Source organism: Phascolarctos cinereus, unplaced genomic scaffold (genome assembly GCF_003287225.1).
Source record: "Phascolarctos cinereus isolate Bilbo 61053 unplaced genomic scaffold, phaCin_HiC Scaffold_9;HRSCAF=440, whole genome shotgun sequence".
NCBI lineage: Eukaryota > Metazoa > Chordata > Mammalia > Diprotodontia > Phascolarctidae > Phascolarctos > Phascolarctos cinereus.
This window is the reverse complement of record NW_027556402.1, coordinates 208,841,631-208,857,574: the sequence shown is the minus strand read 5'-3', so window position 1 is coordinate 208,857,574 and position 15,944 is coordinate 208,841,631. Positions and strand designations below refer to the sequence as shown.

General features: G+C 43.8%; 1 protein-coding gene across 3 annotated transcripts in view; it reads right to left on the bottom strand.

The window, feature by feature from the left end:
• Positions 1–15,944, bottom strand: part of PLEKHA7 (pleckstrin homology domain containing A7) — a 261,079-nt gene that overhangs the window by 162,071 nt on the left and 83,064 nt on the right. Inside the window, exon 1 of one of the 3 annotated variants that reach the window (XM_078148643.1) lies at positions 5,202–5,402. The exons of the other annotated variants lie outside the window; for them this stretch is intronic. The gene's annotated coding sequence lies outside the window, so the exon portion shown is untranslated. Of the gene's footprint in view, positions 1–5,201; positions 5,403–15,944 lie in introns of those variants that run through there. 3 annotated transcript variants of the gene reach the window in all.

Here is a 15,944-nt window from a genome sequence, read left to right as displayed (position 1 = left end):
ATTATTCCATTTTATAGAAGAAAACTAAGACCCAGAGAGGGCAACCAGCTCAATGTCCAAAGGCAGGTCCAAAAACCAAGCATCCTGACTCCCAGGCCCTCATTTTCCCACTGGCCCATGCTGCCCAAATCTCTGTATGGATCCAAATAAGCCAGTTTTTTGCCAAATCCATCAGAGCACATCCCAGCTGGAGTAATGTCTACCTGGCCCATTAAATGCTGCATCAAGGTCGGATCCCAACTAGGGAAGAAACCCTTTGCAGAGCATTTGTCACTCTCCATCTGTTTTGCTTCCCTTCATCTAGCAGCAACTATTGCACAGGGCCCCCCAGACCCCTGCACAGGTGTCCCTGAAGGGGGTAGCTTTCCAGAAGGCAGCAATGAAAGGCATCTGCCAGCCAGGAATGGCTGCAATAGAACAGGCCTTCCTGCACCAATCTCACAAACTGTCCATCACAGACAGTCGTACAGGACACAATACATACACAGTGCCGAGTGGAGAGAAGAAAGGAAATGTCTGCCTCCAGTTTCTTATCTGTCAAATGATGGAGGAGGGGTAGATGAGATTAATAATAATCATGAGAGATAACATTTAAATAGTACTAACCAAGTGCCAGGCAGATACTGTGTCAAATGCTTTACAACTATTATCTCATTTGAGACTCATAATACTTTGGGAGGTAGGTGATATCATTATCCCCATTTAAAGGATCACCCAGCTAGTAAGCATCTGAGGTTAGATTTGAACTCAGTGTGGAAATTCCTTCCACCAAAGCATGTTAACAGCTTCTCTGCAAGTCATTACAGTCTCAGAAAGTCACCTAGAGCACAGAAATGTCAAATGGTTTGTTTCTGGTCGCATTGTTTGTACACGTCAAAGGCCAGCCTGGCCAGGGGTCTTCTGCACCCTAAGATCAGCTTTCTGCCTACCACATTTCATGGCCTCTCACGCGATATTAATGGAGCATATGAAATTATACATGTAAAGGCTACAAAGAAATACAAGAAGATACAAGAAGTGATACAGGAGGCGGGAAGAAGGACTGGGGCAACAACACACCACTGACTTTGTAATAGCAACAGTAACAACAATGAAATGCACATATAGAAAAAGGAGAAGATGCAAAAGGGGACATTTTGCTACTCTCTTCCAAAAGCTAAAACACATTCAAAATTGTAAGTCATAGAAGTGTATAATGAATATTGTATGACACATAATGTATAAGGCCATTGTGGTTTATATTTTTATGTATTTATATTTATTTATTTATTGTTTATATTTTGTTTTTATTTTTGTTTGCATGTGAGAATATTTGTTTTTGTTGATGGCTAAAATTTAGAAGAAAGCAAAAGAGAGAGATGAGTATTAGAAAGTTTTTCCTTATATTCTGCAATCTTCTGCATCACTCCTAATTCTTCCCTCCACAACCAAGCAGAACCCAGTGGCCCTTCAAGTACATGAAGGCATTGAATGACACCTAATCAAACACTAAGTAAATAGGAACAATTATAGTTCATATATCTATTGCACTTCCTTACAATAATAACCTGTGTGTTGGGAGGTTAGTACAAGTGTCATTATCCCCATTATATAGATGAGGAAAGTAAGGCTCAAGAACATAAATTACCTGACCAACATCACCCCATAATAAATGTCACAGGTGGGGCATCTAAGTGGCACAGTGAATAGAGCACCGGCCCTGAAGTCAGGAGGACCTGAGTTCAAATCTGGCCTCAGAACAAACACTTGACACTTACTAGCTGTGTGACTCTGGGCAAGTCACTTAACCCCAATTGCCTCACTAAAAAAAAATAATAAATAAATGTCACAGGTAGGATTTGAACTCAAGTCCTTCAACTTAGGAGCAATGATCTCTCCTCTAGACCACATTGGCCCCCTACCAAGGAAAGCTTTTTTGAAGAGGTAGATTGACACAACCCAGTCACTAATAATGGCAGAGTTGATTTGATCTTGGTTCATGGTTCTTTAACTAGAGTGGGGGAGAAGAAAAAGGAAGGAAAGAAGGAAGGAAGGAAGGAAGGGAGGGAGGAAGGGAGGGAAGGAGGGAAGATTTATTAATTTATTAATAATATTTAAATTTATTATGTATCAGGCACTGTGCTAACAGCTTTACAAATATTATTTCATTTGATCCTCACAACCATTCCAGGAGGTAGGTGATATTATTACCCCCATTTCACAGCTGAGGAAACTGAGGCAGACAAAAGTATAAGTGACCTGCCTAGGGTCACAGAGCTAATAAGTGTCTGAGCCTGGATTTGAAATCAGGTCTTTCTGATTCCAGACCCAGTGCATTATCCACTGTGCCACCTAGCTGCAAAAGAGAAGAGAGCCCGGCTCAGAGCCTTGGAAGCGAAGCTGGAGAACAAAGAAGAACAGACAAAAGAGCCTGAACTATCTATCCTCAGAGGGCAACAGGAAGCCCCAGGCCACGAGGGCAGGAGCAAGCAGGGAGAAAAGTCCAAAGCAGGTATTCATTCTCCCTTGAACCAGACCTAGATGAAGGGAACCAGGGACTTACTTTCAGCAATGTTCTTTGGCAACGACCTCTATCCAAAATAGCTGTTTTCTCCCTCCACCCCTACCCCAGCTTCTGCTTAGCACCTGCAGCTGAGCCCCTGGGAATTCCAACGTGAGACGCTGGAAGCAGTAGCAGCTTCCCAGGAGTCCTGCTGGTTGCAGCTGACCTCCAGCAACAAACCTATCTACCACTTGAGCTTTCTCCTTTTTTTGGCCCTCCTATCAGCACAGCTCCATTTTGGGGGCCCAGGAGCTGGTGGTAAGCACTAGGGCCTCAGCACGCTGATAATGAAGGGGTTTTTAAAAATAAGCCTCCCTTATTAAGGATGATTGATGCCGGGGCAGGAGCACTTCCACAAACAAGCCAAACTTTACTTGATAAAATACTTTCAGTATTGATGTGTCTTGGCAGACAGAAGTGAGCTGAAGGTCATACAGAGGTTTAAAAAAAACCTTACACACACACACACACACACACACACATACACACACTCACTTCACCACTTTGAGTTCCAGCAAGATATCCAGAACAATAGGCAGAACATATTTTTCTCTGGGTTTTCCCAAACTGAATGTGTCCAAGAGTCCAAGACAGGAGATCTCTCCTCATGGCCACAGTCATGTGGTTTGGTGGGAACACAAGGCAGTCACATTTGTGCTTATTAAGCTTCAGATACCAGTGTATCTGAAGACCTCCATTCTTTGGATGGCACTCGGAATTAACAAGCAAAATAAATCTGAAAAATGACAAACTGCTTTCCAAGAATCCTGATAATTGTCAGCCTGGACGTAGGCTGTTGTAGTTGTTATTGTTTTGTTTTCCAATCTTCTGATTGCCTGAATAACTTTCCACAGAAAAGATAGGTTGAATTTCTCATCATTTGTGCCAGAAGCTGGCAGGCCCTGTTCACTGAGCACATCAAACCCGTAACAGCAATTTTCAATAAAGAGCCTGCTCCGTAGGCTAAACAATGCTTGTCAGCGCTACTGTATGGAAATTGGAAGAAGCTTCATACTAAACCAAGACACAAATAGGCTGGCGAGGTAGCTCATCAGATCCGTCAGATATGGTTTGCTGGATTTGCTATTTCTTCCCCGCAACCATCCCTCCCTCCTCCCCTAGCAGTGGTGGCAGGAGATATGGGGAGGATCCTATTAATAGGACTGATGCTTAAAAACCTACATCCACCACTGAGTGAGTTTTTAGAATGTGTAATGGATAATAGCCAGCAATAGTCAACAATCAATACACAATTATTAAGCACGTACTGTGTGCCAGGTACTAGGCAGGACACTGGGGCTATAAAGACAAAGATGAGACAAAGACAGTCCCTGTCCTCAAAGAGTTACTATCCTACTAATCGACTTTGGAAACATCAATGTTAATGAAGAACCTGAAATATCTTGTTCCCCCTTCCAAAGGGTAGAAAGAGTGCCAAACTTGGAATCAAGACAGTACGGGGTTCAAATCCTGCCTCTAACACATGTATGCATGTATGTGTGTGTGTGTGTGTGTGTGTATGTGTGACCATGAGACAGTTACAAACTCACTGATCCTCAGTTTTCTTTTTGTCATTGGTAAAATAGGGTTGATAGTGCCAGGCAAATGTGTTGTTGGGATCATATGAGAATTTAATGTAGGGTGGTAGCTAGGTGGCACAGTGGATACAGCACCGGCCCTGAAGTCAGGAGGACCCAAGTTCAAATCTGGCCTCAGACCAAACACTTGACACTTACTAGCTGTGTGACCCTGGGCAAGTCACTTAACCCCAATTGCCTAATAAAAAAAAAAGAGAGAGAGAGAATTTAATGTAGGGAAAGAGCTTTGTGAACCTGAAAGTCATATCTGGGCATCAGCTATTACTATTATCCAAGGCAGGCTAAATTCAGTTTGGTTTTAAATGCATTTTATTGCTTTCCAGTTCTCTGGATCTCATAGATGGTAGACCCACCACACCTTAGTAGGTGAGTTTTGCTAACTGCTGGTCAAAGTTCAACTTAAGTGTCACCTCCTCTAAGAAGCTTTTCCTGATCTTCCCTTTCCCCCAAATCACTAATTTGTTTCTTTTGCACATACCTATACATGTATATCTTGTCTCCCTGGATAGAATGTAAGCTGCTGGAGGGCAGCGATGGATTCACATGAGTCTTTGTACCCATAGAGCCCAGCACAGTGTCATCAACATACAGCAGGTGCCTAATGAATGCTTTGATTGATTGCCGTTGCCCAAAGAATTCATCTCTTGGTAACTAAGCCTGTCTAATCTTAGTTATGCTGATTCTTGGCCAACAGAAGCAGTTTGTCACTGGGCCCACACTCAAAAGTTTCTCCAGCCTGGTAGAACCTTCTGAAGCTGGTGCCCTCCTCACCCAGCCTTTGAGAGCCCAGAATTCCCCCCACACTGCTGTGAATCACCAAAGGGAGCCTTTAGAAGAAGCCTGTATGCATCAACTCTTAACTTTTCAGAGTAGTTGATCAAATAGAGCATCCCATCCCCCAACCGCGCTGTACAGCGGAATTTCTGTAATAACAATATACGCACTTGTCTTCTCTGACAGATAAAAGGATCCTGGCATCCCCAGTGATAAACACCCACCTGACAAGCTCAGATTTGTGCTTATATTTAAATTCACTTTATAGCAAACTGGTTACTTCCTACCTCTGATCTCCCAAATCCCAGGATAAAGGTGATTAGTCCACGAAACACCTGAGTTGTTGCCGCTTCTTTCTCTCCCCAGAGACTTTTCTAATTCAACAGGAACCTCTTATTTTAATGCTCGAGGAGACAAAGGATGAGTTGCGTAAGAGAAAAGGACGGCCGCCCCACGCTCCAGCCACCAACATGCAGCCCGAGCTCTCTTCACTGAACTCGGACAAGGCCTGGAATGTGGTGACAGATGTCAGGCAGCAGCAGCAGCAGCAGGAGCAGCCTGTGCCACAGTGCCCTTGCTGGGATGTCCTCTTGGCTCAAGGAGAAAAACTCACAACTTCCACACAGGCACCTGTGGAAGCATCAGCCTCAACCCACTCTGCAAGGAATGTATGTGTCACCAGCTGGCCTAAGCGCACCCATCTGCTGTCTGCAAAGAGCCCCTTGGAAAAAGCAAAACCAGGAACCCAGGACCCACTTCTTTAGTGGACTAGGAAAGATGTAACCCCCTTTGCCCAGCATTCAAAGCTCTCTCACCCACCCCCATATGTTGTTACTATACTTTTCTGCCTTATCTTATATTACTCCTCTCCGTGCCTTCTATGTTGGAGTCAGGAAGACCTGAGTTCAAATTGGGCCTCAGATACTTACTAGCTATGTGAATCTGGGCAAGTCACATAACCACTGTCTGCCTCAGTTTCCTGAACTGTAAAATGGGGATAATAATAGCATCTACTTCCCAGGGTTGTTGTGAGTATCAAATGGGATAACATTTGTAAAGGGCTTAGAACAGTTACTGGCATATAGTAGGTTAACAGATTGTTTTGTCTTATTTGGGTTTTTTTAATGTAGGGTGTTTTTTGTTTTTATTTTTTTGGCAAGGCAATCAGGGGGTTAAGATACTTGCCAGGGTCACACAGCTAATAAGTGCCAAGTGTCTGAGGCTAAATTTGAACTCAGTTCCTAACTCCAGGGACAGTATTCTATCGACTGTGCCACCTAGCTGCCCTAGGTTAACAGATTAATATTAAAAGATGTTTATTTCCTTCCTTCCTCCTTTTCTTTTTCCCTCCCTCCTTTCCTCCTCCCTCCGTCTCTTGCCTTCCTTCCTCTCTCTTTCCATCCCTTCTCTCTTTCTTTTCTCTCCCTCCCTCTGGCCAAAGTGAATGACTCTCTTTTTAAGAAATATATATATTACATGCAACTGGGAAATAAGATATGTAGGCAACGGAGTATAGAAATCTACCCTACCCTACAGGAAAATAGAAGGGGAAAGGAATAAGGGGGGGAGGGTGATAGAAGGGATGGCGGATTGGGGGAAGGGGTATTCAGAATGCATACCGTCTTGGGGTGTGGGAGGGGAGAGATAGGGAGAAAATCTGGAACTCAAAATCTTGTGGAAATCTTGTTGAAAACTTGTTGAAAACTAAAAATAAATTAATTAAAACATATATATATATATATATATTTAAAATTGTTATCGATGCCCTTTTTTATTGTTATATCATATTTGTTCCAAATATGTACCTCTCCCTACCCCTCTGCTTTGTTTATAGCTCTTTGCAGCCACAAAAAGTTCTGCTATTAATATTTTGGTGCATGTAGGACCTTTCTCTCTGTCTCTGACCCCCTTAGAATACATGTCTAGGAGAGGGACAAAAGGGACCATATGTCTTGTCCCTTGAATGGACCCTGGGTTTTCCTGCATCTTCACATTTGTGGAGAGGTCTTTGCAAGCATCTAACCCAGCCGGTCCCAGAAAGGGGTCCCTGCTACAACCCATTCAGCAAACGGTCAGCCAGCCTCTGCTTGAATCCACAGCCTCTTGGGGCAAGCTCTCTTTCCCTGGGCCTACAACATCCTCCCTCTCCTTATTCCTTCATTAGATTCCTACCCATCCTTTCAAGGCAAATTCAGGTGCCTGCTCCTCCTGGAAACGTTCCCAATTCCTCACCAGCTGCTAATGACCTGTTCTCCCCACTTTTCTCATTTCACAGGGCACTGTCCTGTAACTCTTAAACCTACTCCTGTGTTATTGTGTATATCAGACTTATCCTCGGATGGGTTGCATCCCCTCTATGAAACAGTGAGCTCCTTGGCACAACCCACTGGCAGCCTGGTCACAGAAACCTAGAATATCCAAGGGACCTCAGAGGTCATCATATCTACCCCTCCTTGTTGTACAAATCAAATGTGATACTGTGGGTAAGCACCCTACAGGACTTCAAGTGACATAAAAAATCAACTACTATTATCATCATCATTATTGCTAATCTGTTCTTATCATTTTTGATGGAAACCATTCCCAGACAAGCCACTCCACAGCTGGGAGTTGCAGTCTATACAATCTAGGACTCAGAGTCATGAAGACTTGAGTTCAAATCCTGTCTCAGACACTTAACTAAGCAGGTAACCCTGGAAAGGTCACATATCCTCTTTCCTTATCTGTAAAATAATAGCACTGATCCCTCAGGGTTATTGTGAGAATCAAATGGGTTAACATATGTAAAGGGCTTTGTCAATCTTAAAGCACTATACAAATTCTAATTATTCTTCTATACTTAATTCTCTTGGAGGCAGCTAGGTGGCACAGTGAATAAAGTGCTTACAGAACTTTGTCCTGAAAAATTTGGATTCAGTCAAAAGGCCACACTTAAGGATCTAGAAGGCCACATGTGGCCTCAAGGCCTCAGGTTCCCCATCCCTGTGCTAGACCTAGAATCAGTAGGACATGAGTACAAGTCTGGCCTGGGACACTCACTAGTTCTGTGACCCCGGGCAAGCCACTCCGCCTCAGCTTCCTCATCTGTAAAATGAGGGGGATGATAATAGCACCCACCTCCCAGGGTTGTTTTGAGGATAGAGTGAGATGATATTTGTAAATAACTTTGCAAACTTTAAAGCACTATATAAATGCTAGCTATTGTTGTTATTATTACTAATATTACTCTATGGAATGCAGTGAAGATGCCAAAAAAAACTGCTTTGTATAGTTGAATAAAAGTATTAGGGTATAAGCTCATCCTCTGAGGGTTCACTAAAAACACCCTCAGAACACCTCCAGTAGTAGACAGAGAAACAGCCAAGAGATGGCCCTCATCCTGCTCCCATGTGATTTTGACTTTCTCTGCTGGGTCTCTGTATTTTGAAAACTTTTCATTCCATTTAGCTCAGAGACTATAAACATTTTTTTAAAAGACTGTTAAGTTTCATGGATTATTATTATTGCTACCCCTACTACAGATGGGAAAAGTGAGACCAAGGAAGATGAAATGATTTGATCACTGCCATACAGCTGAAGTGAAACTCAAACCCAGGCCTCATAACCTTCCAGTCCATCACTCTGTTCTCTCCAACATGTTTCCCCATGAGTATTTATTTCCTTGTTTGTTCTTTGGTCAAGGCCAGACTGGGACTTACTCTGGGAGGAAGTTAAGCTAAGTGTATGTTCCACAGTGCAGGTTGAAATCTCACCCAGATGCAAGGAAAAGGAAGATTGTGATGAGGAGATTCCCACTCAGAGACAAGTAAAGAGATGCAGATAGATCATGTGATCAGCATAGTTGGGAGCAAAGAGTTATAGACCGATGAGCTGAGGGGCACGAGGTGGAAAGAGACATCTGAATAAAAAACAGAGACACCACAAAGACCCAAATCAGAGTCTGAGATGGTGAATGAGGAGACACGAGCCTGGGTCAGGCTGTATGTGGCAGAGTTCAATACTGGGATAAGTAGGAAATCCCACTATTTCCCCAAATTGCTTGACTCAATTTCCCTTTTCTTTTTCTTTTTTTTGAGACAATTGGGATTAAGTGACTTTTCCAGTGTCACACAGCCAGTAAATGTCTGAGTCTGAATCTGAACTCAGGTCCTCCTCACTCCAAGGCTAGTATTCTATCCACTGCGCCACTTAGCTCAGTGCCCCTTTACTCAACTTTCTATGGGCACATATAACTGGTCACAACATCCTTCCTAATAGAGCTTCCTCCCTAATCACATTTCCAGACCAAAACTAAATGACATTTCTTCTTAATTGTAATGCAAAGTCCATCTCTCCTTGGCCTGGAATTCAAGGACTTTACCAGTCTGACTTAGTTTGCTTGACTGTATTTATTTGTCACAAGGGAGGCTACATGGGGGGGGGGGCACGGAACAGATGATGGTGTTAAAAAAAAAAAGGACTAATAAAACTTTAAAAATAATTGTTTTGAAGGATACAACATTTTTCAAAGGTCTAGTATCTCTTTCTTTAAAGTCCTCCTATGATGACTCATTATGGCCCAGTAATGACCCTAGGTTTGCCAAGGGTAGGCCAACAGCACAGCAAGCCACTTGAGAAGTGCTAGAGACGCTGCACCTATGAAAGGGCAGTCCGATCTGAGCACTCTCTGCAAGTCACTGAAGTACCTGGGGCAGGGCGTCCATCCATTCATCCTCGCCAGTCACCAACAACCACTTGGGAAATTGGTCTCCAGGGCAGTGTGTTTACCAGGAGGGCTCAGTACTGCTCCCAAGGGGCTTCAATTAGACCCAGGGGACACATCCTCATTCTGTGGAATTTGGCTGTAACTGTTACGGGGATGCGTTCTGCATTAGAGCTAGGTAATGCTGGCTTCTGATGGCACTGACAAGGGCTCCCACCCCTCACAGAGGAGCCCTATCATGGGAAGATGCTGTCACCCGCCAAACACTTCCATTTTCCTTTTCAATAGGGGGCAGGCCAGGGAATAGCCATTAGGTCAGGTGTTGATTGTGGATTGGACACAGAAGGACCAGATAATACCTGGACAAGCAATATGGAGCAGAGGGGAAGAGTCAGGAGACTTACAAGCTGTTACCTTGAGAAGCTCACTTAACTTCTCCTACTTCTAGTGATTTCATCTGTAAAATGGGGATATTAATCTTTACATTCCCTGCCTCACAGGGTAGATATCAGGGTTGTGGCATCATAAGTTTGAAGCTGGAGATCTTAGAAGAAATCTGGTCCAAACCCCGCATTTTGCAGAAGAGTAAACTGAAGCCCAGAGAGGTTAAAAAGTGTTTTTCCCCCCATAAACCTTAAAGTTCCATAGAAACATATGTAATTATTATGACCACCACCTGCTTTATCCCAAGATACCTATCAGTTTAACCCACCCAGGGCCTCAGCCCAACTCAGACTATATTCTGCACCAGTCAGAAGGGAGGTGGGGACAGAGGGGGGTCGTAAAGGTAGCTGAAGCACTCCAGCTCTACACACCCAAACAATTCCATCACCAGAATGGCCTATGAGCTATGCTACCATAAGGCAAGAGGAAATACTGATAATGATAACATAACAGAAAATTTTTAGCTGTTTTTCTCTGTTTGGCAATCTAATCCAAAACCTTGAAACACCAACTAAAATTTCCTTTGTAATATCACTTTAAACTATTCAAAGTGTTTTCATATCTATGATCTCACCTGAGCCCTCAAAGCAGGCAGGGCAGGTATTATCACCCCCATTTTACAGATGAGCAAACTTCTCCAAACTCCCAGGGGCTTAACTCCCTTTGGGTCTGTCATTGCTAAGGAGATGAATCAGTTATTCTGAACGGAGTGACACAAGACAGCCAGTCCAGCCCTGACAGCATGTGATCTTGGTTAAGGAAGAGATAGAAGAGAGAAAGAGAGAGAGAGAGAGAGAGAGAGAGAGAGAGAGAGAGAGAGAGAGAGAGAGAGAGAGAGAGAGAGGGAGAGAGAGAGAGGGCCGGTAGGGAGGCTCAGGGATGGGGCAGAGCCATGATGCTGAGAGGTAATCAGCAATTTCATTTGGTTTCCCAGCATGGGATCCCAAGTCAACAGTTAAAAAATGAATTGTAGTTTCCATTAATAGCTATTGTCCTTAAGGGCTCTGGACTCCCATAGCAAAAATTCAACCCAGTGGAAAACAATTACCCCATTTGGAAACCTTCCAAACAGGTCTGAGATGATATTCAGAAGCGGATGTCACAAGAGCCTCTTTAAATGTCACAACACTCCTGCTCCTCCCCCCAAAATGGCGCCTATAATAAACAAAACCATAAATGTTCAAGGCCAAGTTCAATCATACCTGGATGAAATGTCATTAACAGTTTCCTAAAATGAGAAAACCCTATGCCCAGGCTTTATAGAGACCACTTGAGTGACCCTAGGTAAGTCACTTCATTTCTTAGGGGCTTAATAAATGTAAAATGAGATGCTATCACACTTGATGACTAGCGTCCCTTTGACCTCTAAGATCCCAAACTTTGAAAGACAACTACTGGAAGCAGTGAGATTTTAACATAAAGCTTTAAGTCAGGCATATTAGTGGACACATGCAACAAGACCCCTTCTAATGCAGACTCTAATGAGTCTGTGAGGTGAGGCAGCATCAACCCTGAAAGGGACTACAGTGAGAGTAGAGCGAGGAACCACTACAAAATATTTTTTCCCTGAAGGAAATAAAAAGGGGGGCGGGGAGCAGCAAGGTGGCACAGTGCATAGAGCACTGGACAGAGCACTGGCTCTGGAGTCAGGAGGACCTGAGTCAAATCCGGCCTCAGACACATAACACTCACTAGCTGTGTGACCCTGGGCAAGTCACTTAACCCCAATTGCCCTCACCAAAAAGAGAGAGAGAGAGAGAGAGAGAGAGAGAGAGAGAGAGAGAGAGAGAGAGTGGGTATGGCACAGTGACCAAGCCCATGAGTTGGAGTCAGGAAGTACGTTCAGTCACGTCCGATTCTTCATGACCCCATTTGGGGTATTCTTGGAAGAGATACTGGAATGCTTTGCCATTTTCTTCTTTAGCTCGTTGTACATTTGAGGAAACTGAGGCAAACAGGGTTAAGTGACTTGTCCAGAGTCACACAGCTAGTAAGTGTCTCAGGCCTCATTTTAACCGAGAAAGAGGAGTCTTCCTGACTCCTAGCCTGGCACTCTATCCACTGCGCCACCTCATCAACTTGAACAATCTCTTATTAAAGGAGGGATGGGCACTTAACCCCAAATGCCTCACAAAAATAAATAAATAAAGGAGGGATGAAGATTAACTAGGGAGATTTGCTGATTTTGTTCTTGAGAACTCATTTTCAAACTGTATAAAATGAGACTGCAACAAAGAAGACACACCGCCTATTAAGTTTTTCATGTAAAATATTATATGGCTACTTCTATTAAGTGAATAAATTTAATCTTTTTAAAAAGAGAGAGATCTGTTGATTTCCCTCCATTGTCAGTTTCCTTGCCTGCCTCCCTGGGAACTCGGGACCCTTATTGCTGTGAAAAGGGCATTGAGCTGGGAGTTCAAGTGCCCAGGTTGGAATCCCATCTCTGCACTGATGGACTTTGGGACTTTGGCCAAGGCCTTCTTACCACTGGGCCTCTGTTTTCTTACCTATAACCTAAGAGTCAGGCTGCTCTCAGAGGTTCCTCCTGTTCCCAAGCCCTAATTATGGATGTGCCAAAGGAACAGGTGAATTTCTCTCTGCTCAGCTGACACAGAAGAAGGAGATCCCTTTGTCCATGGGGAAATGATGATTTTCCAGACATGTCCTCAGGGTGGCAGCAGGCACCATCTTTAGCAGCCCATGCACCTAACCCACTCCACCCCTGCCCTGCAGTTGTAGCCTTTCCTGGTTGTCTTTCCTCTCTCCCAAGGTCTAAAGAGGTGTTGCCTGGTTCACTTTCATCTAAGGAAAAGGGATTAAGGCACCAGGGGAGTTCTGGCAGCTCAGTTCCTGGCAGAACCCAGCAGCAAACTGGGCCCCTGCTCCCCAGTGTGTCTGTCTAGGGCAAGGCCAGTGAGAACTGAGATTTACAGGACCACTGATCCTGGCACCAGGAGGGACCTTAAGGGCTATCTAATGCCACTTTCTCATTTTTCAGAAGAGGGTTAAAGTGAATTGATTAAGGTCACATGGGTAGTTAAATGACAGTGGCAAGATTCAAACTCAGGATTCGAACACTGGAATCACTTCAGAACACAGTAAGATTAAAAGAAACTTGGGGGGGAGGGGGAATAGAACCATGAAATCTGACCACAAATGTATTTTCAGCTTTGGAGATTATTAGGGTTTTTTTTTTAAATCTGATCAATAGGGAATTTTACTTGAGTACTCCCAAGGAGTTTAAGAAGCTAAAATAAAGGTGCCCTTGTTTCACAAACTTGTTAGAATAGCAAATGTGTGGTGAGGAAAGATTCCTGGGTAGCAAGTCAAATTTCCACCCAGTCCTCATTTACAGACAGGTTCTAACTTGCCCTGAGTTGTAGCTTGAAACAGAGGGACCATTTTGTCATAAGACATTGCCAATACCGGAGGGGAAAAGAGACCTCTTATCTCTGTTTCCCCTTGGCGTAGTTCAGCAGAGTACAGTGCTATTGTATGGATAAAATTGGGAAGCAAGGTGGCACAAAGGATAGAGCACCGGCCCTGGATTCAGCAGGACCTGAGTTCAAATCTAGCCACAGACACATAACACTTACTAGCAGTGTGGCCCTGGGCAAGTCACTTAACCCCACTGTCTAGCCCCCCAAAAAAAATTGGGAAGAGGAAGAGAGCTCTCTATGGTAGAATGGCTGGAAATGGAGACACAGATGCCAATCCCAACCGTAGCACTAACCTGTGCACACACTTCAGCTAAGTGCCTTCCCTTCTCTGGGCATCAGTTTTCTCCATTTTGAGAAATTTGGGAATTTAGTCTCTAAATTCTGTTCCAGTTCTTATACTCTGTGAATCTGTGATTTCAATTTTTTGAAAAAGTATTCTTTTATGATGAATATGAAGAATTCTGAGGGGTAGAGGAAGACCTATAAGAACTGACAAAGAGTGAAGGAAACAGAACCAGGAAAAACTAAGCTACAATGACTACAACACTGTAGATTTTAAAAATTGAATATTGTTTAATTAGAATGACCAAGAAGCTTGGGCCTGGAGAGAAGTTAAGAAAATGCATTTACTTCCCTTCTTTACAGAAATGGGGAACTGTGGGTGTAGAACCCTGCATATACTGTAGGGCTGGGTTGATCTATTGTTAGTTTTGCTAAAATGCTCTTTTTTTAAAAAAAAATTCTTTGTTTTAAGAGCTGGCTCTCCTGAGTAGGGGAAGAGATAGAGATGTATTTGGAAATACAGATACATAAAAGACATCAATCACATTTTCTGAGTTATTCTTTTGCCCAAATAAAAGATTTAGGGGTGGCTAGGTGGTACAGTGGATACAGCACTGGCCCTGAAGTCAGGAGGACCTGAGTTCAAATTCAGCCTCAGACCAAACACTTGACACCTACTAGCTGTGTGACCCTGGGCAAGTCACTTAACCCCAACTGCCTAAAAAAAAACAAAAAAAAATTAAAGATTTACAACACACAGATCCCCAGATGACAACATAAAGTTATATTGGTCACATCAGTCTCATTGCCTCAAGTGCCTACAGTCACCAAGCCAACCAGTATGCAGCCAAGATACCCTGATCCCCCCACGATGTTCTGGAATGCCTTGTTTTCCTTCCACCAGTTTTTGACCAGGAGGGAGGAGGTGATGGTAACCATAATAACTTCTGTCTGGAGGAGGGAGGGCAGATACACATACAGGGAAGAGCTGACTAGCAGAGAGATATATGGGTGAGGGGAGGGAAGCTACACACACACACACACACACACACACACACACACACACACACACACAGTGTCGAAAAAGTTTACAGATGCCTTAGCTACTGGGAAAAAAGATTCATATTTGTCCATCCCCTCAAGAAACACATAAACCACTGATGGAAATGTCCCCTTCAGCTCCAGGATTCAGAGTGAGAGAGCCTGTGAGCACCGAGAAAGAATAGGTGATCACCAGGAACCAGCATGGGTGCATCAGGGGCAGGTTGTCTGAGGTTCTTCTCACTGTCTTTTTTGACAGGATTACTAGACAAGCTCATAGACCCTAGTGGTAAAGCTAGGGCTTCAAGGGCCCTTCAAGGCCATCTGGCCCAACCTCATCATTTGAAAGATGAGGAAACAAGGTCACAGAGGCAGGAAGAATCCGAGTCCTCCAACTCCAGGGCTGGGACATCTGGATATCCTACTACCCTCTCAGGCTTGAGCTAGAATTTAAAGGTGAGAAGGGGTGCGGTTTGGTACCCAGAAGGACAAGAATGTGTTAGGAAGCATGTCTGTCATCAAATTTAGTCACACACAGTCTTCTCAGGAAGACTATCCTCGTTTTACAGACGGGGAAACTCAAGCCCAGAGAGGGTAGTGACTTGCCCAGGTCACACAGGTAGCAAACAGTCAATTATTCCCTTGAATTCTGGAAAAGCACTGTGGCTGTCTGTTGGACTGGGAGCCAGGAGGTCCATGTGTCAATCTCCAATCCCATACTTCTTAGCGTTGGCTCGCTGGGCACAAACCACTTAAACTCTTGGGAAGTGCTTCCTTATCTGTAAAATTGGACTCACGATCCTTGCACGGTACACTGACAGCACACCTCGTAGGGTTTCTTCAAGTAAAGAGCTAAGTAAACTGTAAAGCATGATATCAATGTGAGTTATTACGATCACTACTTAGAGGGCTAATTTACAAAGTGCTGTAATGCAGATAGTGTGAAATGAGACACAAGCCGCTCTCTAAATATTTAATTAAAAGGGAGAAAAAACTCCTCTTAGGATCAAAGACCTGTGGGGAGAGCTGGGTGTACTTAAGTGTAGAAAGGGAGGGAAAAACAGGAAGGAAGGGAGTTAGATGCCAACATGGCCCAAGAAGGCCTTACAAAACATTGG